We start from the raw sequence: 14,140 nt of genomic DNA on the forward strand, positions 1-14,140 counted from the left end.
ACTAACATAGCTAATGAAGCTTTCTTAACTGAACAATATCCCTCTTTATCTGAACATAACGGAATTGTTAAGTACAAAGGACCCCAGGTCGTCCCATCTTGTATAATGCACCTTAGGTGATACCTTCATAACAACTGCTTTATTAGACCTGGGAGCGAGTGTTAACTTACTCCTTTTTTATTTATATAAACAACTGGGTCTAACAAAACTTCAACCAACCAAAATGATTTCGCAGTTAGCCGATCGTTCTATTAAGTATCCCAAGGGTGTAGTTGAAAACATTCTCATTAAAGTTCAGGATTTTTACTATCCAGCCGACTTTGTTATTCTCAACACAGAAGTTGCTCATGATTCTATTCTCATCATCTTAGGGCATCATTTCTTGGCAACCGCCAATGCCCAAATCAATTGCCAGGATGGCTCTTTCTTTTGGAAATCTTTCTGTAGAAATTAGCATATTTAGACAGAAGCAGAGACAACTAGGTTTTCCTGTAGAAGGTGAAGTTAAGTCTATTGAAAGTTTTGTAAATCACATTAGTGCTTTCGATGATCTCGTCCCCACACTAGTACATACCCTTCTTATGGAAGAAGACAAAGATCACAATTTTGACTCCTTGAACATAACTAAACTAGCAAAAGAATTTTCCACCCTACCTTCTGACACTACAAGAGAAGGAGTAAACCTCATAATAGACGAGATAGATGAATTCCTCAAAGATGGAGATGAATACCATAATTATATGGATGCGAACAACCTAGATGAGGAATTCGACGAGTTTCTAAGAGCCTGTGATGATCCACCCTCTCAAGAACTACCTAAAGAGCCACTTGATACCTTCATTTTCAGATGTGTGCTAATACCAACCCATGCCACCAATAAGTTTTATGCTAAAACCATGCACTCATTTTTTCCATTCCTTCAATCTAAAACTTATCCATACCCTACATATCTTCCACAACCATCCATTTTCTCACGATCATTCACTTGGACACCTTTTCGTTCAAAGAAAAAGAAGAAACTTTATGCTCGATTAGGTTCTAGATCCATCAGAATTCACTCCCATTCTACTAAGCCATGTCATAGGAAATCTTGGTGCTTAATTCTGTTTGATGGTGCATTTTGTGTTAACTATTTATGGAAAGATCCACAATTATTTAGATTATTGATATATAGGAAACTACATGTTAATACATATATATCACATTAAGTGTAGGGAATCTGACTTTAAAATACCCAAGTTTTTGTACAATACCAACTTTCTGGAGTATAAGCCAAACAAAAATTTTCAAACTTGAAAAGAGTTTTCCAATTTTGTTTGGGGGTGGCGTATTTTGGTATTTCATTTCAAATCTTTTTGCCATCCTTTGCTTGTCATGTTTACTCCAGTAGAGTTTGTGTTAGTTCGTACGTAATAGTTTAATTGTGCTTCATGTTATCATATTATTTTGGGTGAACTAGTATTACCCCATTTATGATGAGCCAATTAGATTTCCCCACTAGATGGAAAATTAGGGTCTCCCCTAAATACACACAAAAAAATTTTGGTCAACCCACTTTGACTTTTTTTTTGTGTGTATTTAGGGGGGAGACCCTAATTTCCCATCTAGTGGGGAATTCTAATTGGCTCATCTAGTGGGGGGGTAATACTAGTTAACCCTATTATTTTTACAATATTTCTGTTACAGGTACTACCAATTTTTGCCACATTTCTATGGTAAATTCTTTTCTTATCTCTTTACACTTTGAGGACAAAGCATTCGATTGTTTGGGGGGTGGGATAGAAATATTTGCAAAAATTAGGCACTTTTAGAATGTAAATTACACACTTTTTTTTATATAAAATAAAAATAAAAATCATAAATATTGTTTATACTAGGCACTTAGTGATAATGGTATTGTTCCCTTCTCCATGATGATATTAGTCTAGAAATCTCACGTAGTACTTGAATTAGGATTTAATTTTTGAAACATAGATTAATACGTAGGTAATAGTCATTGCATCTTTTCACAAACATATCCTGTGAACATCTAGCCTAAAAGCCTCATAAGAGTGAAATATCTAAGTGATGACACAAGGGAGAAGTAAATTTCGAGTAGAGAAATCACACATCCACTTGCTTGATCACCACACCATATCCTAAGAGAGAATTTAGGCCCTCTTTGGATTGATATAGCCAGAAATTCACACTTATATGAAATTTATTATCCGCTAGTCGCCCCACTGAGCTTTTAATTAGCCTTTTCATAAACCACAAATCCTTTACCCAATAAAACAAAAGAAAAAATAAAATCAACCTACCTATCTGGATAAGTCTGAGAAATGGGATGGGTGAAGAAAAGAGAAGAGAAATGTAAACAAAAATTAGTTAGTTGCTTCATAAAAGAAAAAGAAAAGAAAATAAAATAAAACTCCAAAAATATAATAAAAGGAGTCAAAAAGCCAAAATAAAAAGGCTAAGGATGGAAACAAAGTGTAGAAGCAAAAGAACAAGGTTTTCTCTAGTTACATAATATGAAGACCCTACTTTCTCAGACTTGTCTATTTGAATATCCATTTCCTTTATTCTTTAACCAACACTTATGCTCCGTATCACCTAATAAAGACCTCTAGCTCAATTAGGAATAGGTTGGTGTGATAGTAAGTGGTAGATGTATTTGATTGACCTCGACTTCCTTGGATTGTCATTAAGATTGTGAGGAAACGTGTGCCTACTGCACACTGGAGTTAGCAAACTTGAGTGGAAAAATCAGAGTGTTATGTGTTTTGACACATTCTTTGTGAGAACCTACTTAAGTACGTTATCCAAAAGTTTCAGAAACGGACCTGCCATTGCATTTCATATCATAGTTCATTGTATAGTTGTTTATCTTAAGATGATTTGATTATTATACATGTATTAGTCTAAGTTTTAGAATGATCATTCTTGTTTAAATACTAGTGAGATGTATAGATCATTGAGACATAAATAAAGAAACAATAGTTTTATTTCTTAGTCGTTGTAGTATAGATGAAATTTGTGAGTACCTTCACTGGAAAACTCTCACGAGGCTATAACTCATCCACTAGGGAATTCTTAGTAGTTTAAGGTCTTGTTGTATATGGTCACTGCAATCGCATTCGGCGAAACGAGATTAGTTAGAACTCCATTTTTGGTCACTTATTCTAATTTTTCATATTTGCTTGAGGACAAGCAAAATGCTGTTTGGGGGTGGTTTGATAAGAGCCCAAAACTGTAGTTTTAACCCCTTTAACAATATTGCTTTAGACCAATTATGTGATTAATAAGTAAGAGTTAGTACTGTTATCGTGCTTTTGTGTATTCCAGGTATTGGAGTCGAATATGTACAGAAATGTGTCCCTTTTGCGAGATAAAGGAGCAAGGGTTGGTTGCTAAGAAGTTCTATGATAAAAGGCCAAGATTCAAAGAGAAAAAGCCTTTTGAAAGTCCGGTCAAAGCTGAAAAGTCAAAGTCAACACGGGCAGAAACAATGCATAAAAGTCAGCAGAACTTCCGAAAGCCGTATCTTTGGACTCAGACCTCGGAATTGGGCCTACCTTATGTCAAAACGATCGACTCGAAAAGAGATTTTCAATGGTCTAAGCCTTGACCCAATCAGAGGAGCAAAAGTGGGCGAACATTCCATATAAGTCAAATCCAGCTGAAAAGGCCTATGTGAACTGAAGAAATTGGGTTTTGGGCTCGATTTTCCGGTCCAAAACATGGCTCCTCAGCCCATGCACAAAAAAATGGATCTGGTCTCCTCCATTTGTATGGAGAAGAGTTAACTCTTAAGATTACATAGATCTAGATTAGAAAATTAGGTTAGTCTCCATTAATTAGTTAGAATAGCTTGTTTCAGATCTAGTTTTTTTTTACATTCAATTAATTAGTTTTAGAATTCAAGTAATTAGTTATAGTACCTTGTTTTAATTTAGATTTAATTTTGTAGCCTCCATTAGAACCATTTAATAAAAGCTTTATTATTATTCAATTGCTTCTCTTTCTATTATATATTTTTTTTTCATTATTTTGTTCATGATAGTCCCATGGATCAAAGCTAAACTTCCATTAGAGGGAGTTGAATGAAGCTTTGAGAGGACTTGATTTGTTAGTATAGATTTATTTTTTAGGATTTTAAGTTTATGTTTTTCTTGACTTAGAGATAAGAAGAGTTTAACCTAAACTAGATAATAGTGAGTTTTCCATGAGAATGGGAACAAGCTTTCTCTCATACTAATTATTTTATGACTAGAGATAGTGTAAAGTAATTAGGGGTCAGTAAAAGTCTAGTCTTTATATTTTAATCTTGTGTGAGAATATCTAGACTAGGGTTTTCTATACAAATCTATGCTAGCATGTTAAGAACTTAAAAAGTCGATTTCAATCTCTCTCTAGCTTTCTCCATATTTGATTCATCTATATTTTTATTAGTTTAGTTAATTTAGAGTTATTTGAATCCATAGTATAATCGTAGAATAGAAATTTCACATCACACATTACTCTCACCATTGTTCTTTCTGTTTGATTAGTTGAATTCATTTAAGTCTAGAGAGTTGAGAGTGGAACGATTCTATACTCTATATATTGCATGAATATATATGTGAGAGTAGGAAATAAATAATTGATACCGTAAGAATAAGGTTAGAGTAATTTAATTGAGTTTTTACGGGTTATCACTCAGTAAGTGAGAATATATTGAAACTTGAAACAAAAACACAAGATGTTGCATAGAACATGCTGACCCCCCTATTATTTTAATTGAATGCATAGAAGATACTACAAAGATGTTGTCATTAGATGAAGCACTGGGCAAAACTGCAGATAAGTGTCATACATTTGCACAAACTCAATTTCTGTGAAAAGAAACTAATCATTTGAATTTTATGGAAGATATAACATGATTTGAACAATAATCAACATAAACTACGACACAATGGATTAGTTCTTTATGCTTGGACGGTCAAGTACCAAACTGAATTAGAAAGATACTATTTAGTCTTAACAATTACATACTCTAGTGTATATATTACTTTAATAACTTAACATGAAAGTGCAGTTCACTAATAATGATCTATCCGTCATTAAACATAATATAATGGCAAGTTCAAAAAGGAGATTCCATCTACTTAAGAATCTACATAGAAAGAACACTTAATTATTAGTGTACACATCGGTAGAACGGCTTAAAAAGTAACCATGAATCGAATACAAAAAATACAACTGGAAATGCTTCAAGTGTCAAAAGACAAATAATTACCATTTTAGGGGAGCTGGGTGCCATGGCAGAATGAAAAGATGACATTCAATCTAGTCTAATAATCGACCCACTGAAATAAAAGTAGAAAATAGAAGAATTTCGTTGAGCGCCAAATGTAGAATTTGCATGAGGAAATGTAGAATTTTAAAGACAATCCTAAAAATTGAAGTAAATAATCAAGTGGCCCATTAGCTATTGTATATATTATAGGTTACTTCCGCTATTATGTTACAAGTTCTAAAATGGTAATCCAAAACATAATGCCTTTATGAGAGTTTGATGTGATTCATTCCAAATCTATCCCTCTATTACTTGGACAATCACAATCCTAAATCAACCACTCAAATACTTTGAAATACAAAATGAAGCTATAGATAGTAGAGTGAAGAGTATCACAGCAAGAACACAAATTAGGTATTGATACATACAAAATCACAATTGTATGAGAAACTAAAACTTTGTTTAGAACGAAAAAACATGAAAAGAAAAAGTAGTATTAAGAAAGTATGAGCACACTAAATTAATTGTTCAGTCAAAACTCTGGACCAATTAATTGTGGTCACTACTTACAATAATCTCTGTAAACAACAATGTTTGTGGCAATGAAGATCTGACAATTTATTCCCTTGTAGAAACCGCACCTCCCAATTGACTTGCAGAAACCCAAATCAATGAAGCAAAAACCTAAAAAATTTACACGGAAAGGAAATTACTAAGAAAGGTGTGAAGACAAATGTTTCAAAAGGGGACAAAAACTTAGCATATTTTCAAGCGAAGCCAAAGATTATAAAAAATAAGGCATTGACATAGGGACTGAAAACGGATGATGGGACTATTTTACAACAAAAAAATCAGATAAAAAATTACATGATTACTATTAAATTTATGTTGCTATGAATGTCCCACTTTAACACTTTAACTTGATGTGGAAACGCTCAGATGAAAATCAAAGAGGAATAATGACTACAAACTTAATTTGAAAATTTATGTTTGCTCTTTTACCAATATAACATTTTTTAAAAAAAAAATGGGAAAGGAGATACTTGCCTAATAATCTGTATATTTGATTTCCATTGATGACAGTGAAGAGAGATGGAGAAGGTAAACTGAAGAGTTGAGAGTTGAGAACACCCACATATAAGAGGTGGAGGAATAGAGAACGAATGAGGTTTTGAAAAACCTTTGGGTTTCTTTTCTTTGAAATGTTTTCCAACTTCAATTAATATTTCTCTAATTAATTTCCTAATCTTGCTCACACTGTGTTCAAGAGCATCTTAACCACTACTCAACCCACTGTAGGATGGAATCCCAGCTTGGGTCATAAAACTTCCCTCCCTTGTTATATATACTAGTTAATTCCCGTGCCTAATACAGCTCAGAATCAAGAAAGAGACTCTAATAGTGTGATTTAAAATTACACATAGATTTATAGGAAAGGAAAATGAACAACATTCTTGAATTCATCATGAATTAATGTATTCCTAAAGACACAACCATGTCATAACTTTCTATGGTAACTGATAATGAAGGGTAGTCTCGACCAAATGAATATTTCATCAAAAACTGACTAATGCATTGAACACATGAATTTACTCTCAACTTAGTTATCATGCAAAGCTATGTTTGATATGTAACATCTATTGAAGCTTGTTTCGTTACTCTCAATAGGAAACCTCCTAGCAAATCACTTCTTCGTTTATAGTCATTAAATACTAATATTGTGTAAACTTGTTTTTCTTCGCACCGCTTTGTAGGGGATTAATTCCCATAGCAGATTTGTAAACATCAGGGGCTAATAATTAAACAAAAAGTGATCAGGTGGAAACACTTTATTATACAAATAGATGATAAAGAAGAAGTCTCAAAAGAAGAATGAAATATAAAAGTACAAAATAAGCCATGACAACATGAGTAGAAAATCCAGAAGGTTCAAGAATAGGGAGAGGCCAAAAAAATAGTCCCCGGGAAAATCACAGAAACTAAAGAGATATGTGCAGATGCAAACAGCTGAGATTGAAGAATCGCTGGAAGCAAGACAGCTTTGTCAGACATTAGGAATTCGAGTAAAGTTCAGGGAAAGGAAGAGGAAAGAATGTAAGTGGCTTCCTCCTGAGGAAGGCAGAGTAAAACTAAACGCAGATGGTGCTTTGACGGCAGAGGGGTCCGGCCATGGAGGTATAATCAGGAACAGTCAAGGAGAGGTGGTTGCAAAATGTACAAGCCGTTTCTCTATCAGGAGCTGAAAGCAATCGTGATTGGACTAGAGCTATGCACTGAACTAGGATATAAAAAGGTGGAAGTTGAAACCGACTCACTCACAGCAGTGAATATCATCACAAAAATAGCAAAACCACCATGGACGTGTTCGAATTTGGAAGCCATGATATCACAGCTAGCTACCACATTCAGCTATTGCTCCTTTGCACATGTCTTCAGGGAAGCTAACAAGCCGGCAGATTTGCTTGCAGGGCTTAAGATTTCTGATTGTAATGTTTTGGTAAAGTTTACACCTCCTCTAGATAGAGAATTGTATAGAATGAAATGCTATAAAAGATCTATGTAAGACTTGGTTGAATTATACAGGTGAGGGTCAGCCTAACCCTAGCTTAATTCTTAAAAAAAAAAACATGAGTAGAAAATTTAAGAAAAACAAATAAATGTTATTGCAATATCATGCCCCTTGAATCAAGTGCATAGTAATTTTACATTGATTTGGATCCTGGGATCAATGTGTACACATACAATACACTTAAAATACCACACCTATACAATTAAAATTATTTAGCAAGAACAACATAAACCGTGTTGCAGCAAAGCTACATCCAAGTATCCCATTCCCACTACTTGAACACTACATGGAAGAGAGACAATAGAAACCATAGAAAGATGACTAACAACATATTGTAGATAATTGAGAATCACACTGTACTTGAACTGTTAATTAACAATAACCAATATTAAAAGATCAAAGAGCGAAGAGGGAACCAAACATAAGAAAACACTGTGATCGAATGATCATCCAAGTGCATCCTAATAAAACTGAGATGTGGAGGGAGGGAGAATGGATTAAATCTTGTGATCAATGGATCAAGCTTTCTTTGATTCACTATAACACATTCTGCATCAAAGAATCAAACAACAAAAACAACTTTATTTTTTTTCCCCTTTTTCTTCCATGTTGTTTAGTGTAATTTTTAACTTTTTTTTAATGAGCTAAATGGAGTAACCAATTCCAAACAAAACGAAGCGCACCTTGATTTCAAGGGTATAATGAACAACAATAATAACTTTGAATTCATAAACTAATAACAAACAAAGGGGAATGATAAGTAAATGCATATAAGTTGTTCATATAGAATAGTTCGTTACATGATAAATAAGTGCAAAATAAATCGATTTTTGATTCAAAAAGCAATAAAATTAGTGTTTGAAAGATAAATAAAAGTTGCAGATGCTCACCCTCCTTGCTTATGTTGTTCCTACAACATGCCATTTGAATTGTTTAGTAGAAAGTGTCAAAGTTTAGTCAACCAATGAATACCACGTCTCCTGTACATGTCAAAATTTTCCTTAAGTGGGTGTATGCATTAGTAGTTCTAAGGCGCTGCAATTGATTTTATAATACGTAAACTACATTGATATGTACAACTCAACAAAATAAAAAATAAAGTAAATCCTACTTTTATTGGAATTATACCCTTAAAAAGTGCAACCCACTAAATTAAGTTAGTAGAATTGACTGTCTGAGGTTGAGGATTTATTTAAGGATTTAGAAAGGATATAATTATTTATTTTATTTTCGAATATATTAAGGATTTAGAAAGGATAAGATCAGTACTGTACTTGGTACAGTACTTGGAAGATCATTCAATAAGTAATGTTGATAATCATCTTCCCTATCTCTATAACTTATGGAAGGAGCGACATAAATCACAATAATGTATGCTTGATCTAATTACTCAATCTTGCAATTGAGTTAGCTACTACAACCAATAGACTACTCCAAGTTTGATGATAGTTAGTGCCTACAACAATAGAGTACGTCATCAATATATTCTATTAGAAACTTTAAATGACAAACACTGCTAGAATACACCAATTGGTACCTAAAGCAAGTAACCAACCTTTAGTAAATAAACGACCATAGAGCTACCAATACTTGAAATTGTGCACTTACCGATTTCCATTAATTAGGCCTTCTAATAGTGCGTAAGCTACGTGAAGTGTTTCTTTAACCTCAACTCCTCATATAGGTAAAAATGTGGTAGGCTAAACTGAAATGGATTGTTTTGTAGAATTCACTAGTGTTTCATGTACTGCCAGATGGAGCATGTGTCTTCAGTTTTCACCATTAATCCTAATTTGAATCTAATCCTACTATACAATGTATTCGAGAGAGTTACATCCCATCCTCACCCTTCACTTACACCTATTAATGTCACCTCTCAATGTCAATAGATAATATTAAATTATTGCAAAATAATACCGTTAAACTTGAGAGAGAGAAAACATTACCCAAATTGCAGACAACCCTTTTGATAAGCAAATTATGGGAGAAATTGATGAAGAAATAAAGCACAAAATCTATTTCAAAGTACAGAGAACAAAAGTTATTAGTGTAAAAAAGAACATGAATGAAAGAAAATAGTTTTTTTTTGCTCGGTAAAGAAAATAGTTTTGGGTATGACCTGAGAACACCAAGAAAGAAATATGACCAAGTCTGCTTTTGATAACTCAGGTTTCTGATCGTCAAAATGGGTACCAACATCCTGATTAAAAAACAATTTCTTACTTTCAATATTACCCTAAGAACATAAACTACACAGACACTATGAATATGAAGACTTTCATGTTTCGAGCCCCATATCTTCGATCTAGTACATAAAAATATGGGATAAAATGGGAGTGGTAAAGTAACATACACAAATAGGAGAATAGGAGAATCAATTATTCATGAATTATTGACACTGAAAGCATTAATTTAACATACAATGAACCACCGTATCGATTTCAGTACATTAAATCCACTACCATAAGGATTCTAGGAAACTGATGTATCCATTTGCTTATGCATACTTTATTACCATTAAGGATAAACCACAACCTATCTGGTCACATTCACATTTTGCAAGAAAATCCAAATCTCACCTAAGAATAATGATTGCAAGAAACAAAATGTGTAGTTATAAGGAATGTTACCCAAATTGGTTGAGTTGAAAGCTTAATTCAGTAATCTTGCACTCAACCTGCCAATTGTGGAGCAAAGATTAACACTACACATATTGAAGTAAAAAATTCAGTTGTTGAAGTAATAAGTGCAACCACGAAAAACTTTAAAGTGAAAAAAAAAAAAAAAAAAAAAAAAAAAAAAACAAATTGTTTTGCAAAATCAAAATCTGGTCAAGTTGGTGTTGAAATTATGTTGAAAAAAAAATACCAAATTGGTGGACTTGAACCCATTATGCAGCAATTTTCGAAGTGGTTGCAGCATTACCAATTTCTAAACTATCTAAAAAAAGCCAAAAACTAACAATGATTTGAAAAGAAACAAAAGTGGATCAAAATACATATCATTAAAACTAACTAAAACTTAACAAACGTGTTGCAAATCAGCATGTCCCTTTGTGCGTCACTTCTATATTGTTGGTATTCTTCTTCTGCCCTTCTTTTCTTTTTCCATTCAATCTATTTATTTATATTGACAGTCCTGGTCTGTCCACTTTTTAAAAATTTGATTCCAGCAATCGATTTCTATAGATGACTCCACAAAATGTAATTATCTAACTAAGTTAGAAATCAAACAAAAACTATGTAATTTCTTCAAAATAACAAATGAACTAACCAAAATTTTGAGCTTGGATACATCCTACTAAAATCAATGTCTCGTTGTTATTGTTCTGCATTCAAATACCGAAAGAGAAGTTGTTGCATAAACAAAATCCTAAAATTGGTTAAGCAATAAGAATATATAAGATATGAAGTTGGTGATTTAATGACTGCGAGAAAAGAAAAAACTCAAATTGGTTAAGTTATTGGGTTACCTACCTCTGCAAAAAGAGTTTTCTTGATCATTAACATGAAAGAATTGTCATGAATGGGTTCATATAGAGATAAAGATCCATGGGGAAGATGAAAAACAGAGGGAGATAGAGTGGGTAACTGAAAATTTTTAATGCCTTATTAATCATGCTTTAATGGGGATAAGTTTTTTGAGAGGTGAGCGAAGGATTTTTGCAAGTTTGGAGAAAACGAAAGGTTTTTTTTTGGGTTTAATTTCACAATTAAGAGTCTAATTAATTTTTAATCAAGTTTTAGAAGATAGAGAACCAAAAGGTTTATTGGAAAAAAGTATGGTTTATTGTTCCCACATGTGTCTTGAGTCTTGACCTTCGATTTATACCCCTGAAATCGAATCCCACCCGCGAGTCAGAAATCGAGCTATTTTGTTAAGTTGACTAGTTAATGCTCGTGCCTTTGGCACGAACTTCATAAAGAGACATCGTCAATATTGTGTGATATAAAATTGTACATGCATTTATCTAATGGAAAAATTATCCATCAGAACTAACTCTGTGATGCTAGAATTCTTTATTTGCTAGCGCAGAATGTCTTTTGAAGATTCTCTAATTACTTGCGTGATGTTAGAAAATGAATTATAGAATAACAATCTTTAGAATTCATCTATTCTGCATGTATTGATGTTTATTGTTTACTAACACAATATTAACATATGAAATGAAAAACGAAGATCAAACTTAACATTTCAATTGAATGGACATAAAAAATAAATTTAATGTACACCAACTCCATACAACTTGTGCATTTGACATAATGAAGATAAAATCAACGACCATGCTAGTTATAAGAATATAAACTTTTTTTATAGCAATACCTATTGCCCTATTGTCTATCCAAAATCTAAAATTAGGAGGTGATGGCATCCACTTCAGGGCCCATTGTGCAATCTTGAGTTCATGAGGCGAGCATAGACATTACCACCTGTCGAAAAGTCAATAAGTTTAACACAAATAGAAATAGGTCTCCTACTCCAATAACATTCAAAATTGCCCCATACTCAAATTTAAAGAGGAAGAGTCGGGCAAAGAAAATATATGTACCTTAACCAAATGAGAATGAGTGAATTTCACTCATTTTTTTGAGAAGTGTTAGGCGTGCTTGTCTAATGACCTTAAAAAATATGTCTTCTCACCAAATAAGACATTTGCAATATTTGGTAAACAAATCTGCTTGTCAAATGATAGTTATACGTCACATTGAACACCACTAGCTCCATTGCTTCGTGTTATGTCAAAAGCAAAAATAAATTAGTGTGAAGTGTTAACGCAAATCATAACCATTTTAACAAACAGATGAAGATAAAAAGGGATGAAGAGAGGTGCCCATAATGAAACCTTTAATAACTTCAATAAGTAGAATCCCATAACTTGCTTTATGGTAAGTCGTTATTACATGACCACATGTCACAAAGAAGATGAACATTGGCAACATTATATAAATTATGAGACATGAGTAATTGTGTGCCCTAACAAAATAAATAACATTAATAGCCAAAAAGTGGGGGGTGGGGTTAGCTCTTAGTTCATATCTGCAAAAAACATCTTTAACCTCTACCCTAAAAGCTTCTCCAAAGCACATATTCATAAAGGTTAAACTAATTGTTGGTTTCATTTAACGTAAATACAATTTTAATTCAATGCAATAGCAAAAAAAAAGTTCAAGTAATTATGTGGAAGTAGCAAGTATCCGAGTATCCTATTGAAAGGTCATGTATAAGTAACAAAGTCAAATGCTGCTATTAGGCAGATTCCACCAATGCTAATTGGACTCAATTAAAACTCGCTTCCCTATACCTATTACAGACTTTTGGTATGGAGGGTCACATGGATGGAACTCTTCAGCAGCTATTGCCCCAGCCATCCGACACTAATTGGATTTACCATGCATGCATGTAGAAACTACAAAAACCAAGTTGACTTGGATTGAATCATGATAGTCCAGCTTTTCTAGATTGATCACACCCTAACCTATCCATAAAGCTACGTCGAACCTTTGACTACTTCTATTTCTTCCTAGCTTCCCTTGCCTCATTAACTATGTGCCTTGCCCTTCAATTAACTTCAGATTATTTTTCAACCAAAAAAAATGAAACCAATCAAATTTGCTAAATTCTTATACAAACCAAACTAATGGAAAGTAAATAATGAATGTTACAAAAACAAAGTACTGATCACAAATGAAGCATCAAACACATTTTCCTGCCCAAAAGACATTATCAAGTAATTTAGTCTAAGAGCAGATGGTCACAAAAGTACATAATTAGATCATCATGTTAGGGATAGGAATCTATTAGTCGTACCAGCCATATACATATCTTTCAGTTCATTTGCTTGTATGTAAACTGTAAGCACAAATATGTCCTACACAAATCAGACTTAAACTAAAATCTACATGGAAGCCAGATAATAGGAAAAGGCATGAATGGCGGTGTACTCCAGTTGCACAGAGTTCTAATAATATCCTTAAGCATGGCTTTACATTTGGTAATTGCTCATTGTATAATGGACATGTGGCCTTAATGTACTTGCTCTGAATATGAATTGAATGTCACTAAAATGTAAAGAATGACTAACTATTACTACTATGCCAACATACATGCACAGAGTAAATCCAATATCATTTCACCTCGATCTGTTTCACTCTTATTACTTGGTTTTTACATTTCAGCAAACACACCATGTGCACAGTTTATATGAAAGACAAAGATCAAACTTGAAAGTAGGCTACTAAATATGTTTTCTCAAAATCAAAAGCTAAAGCAAAGGAGGAAAATTATATAATTAAGGTTATTCAAGCCAAGAT

The sequence above is a fragment of the Coptis chinensis genome, chromosome 1 (assembly GCF_015680905.1).
Source record: "Coptis chinensis isolate HL-2020 chromosome 1, ASM1568090v1, whole genome shotgun sequence".
Taxonomy (NCBI): Eukaryota; Viridiplantae; Streptophyta; class Magnoliopsida; order Ranunculales; family Ranunculaceae; genus Coptis; species Coptis chinensis.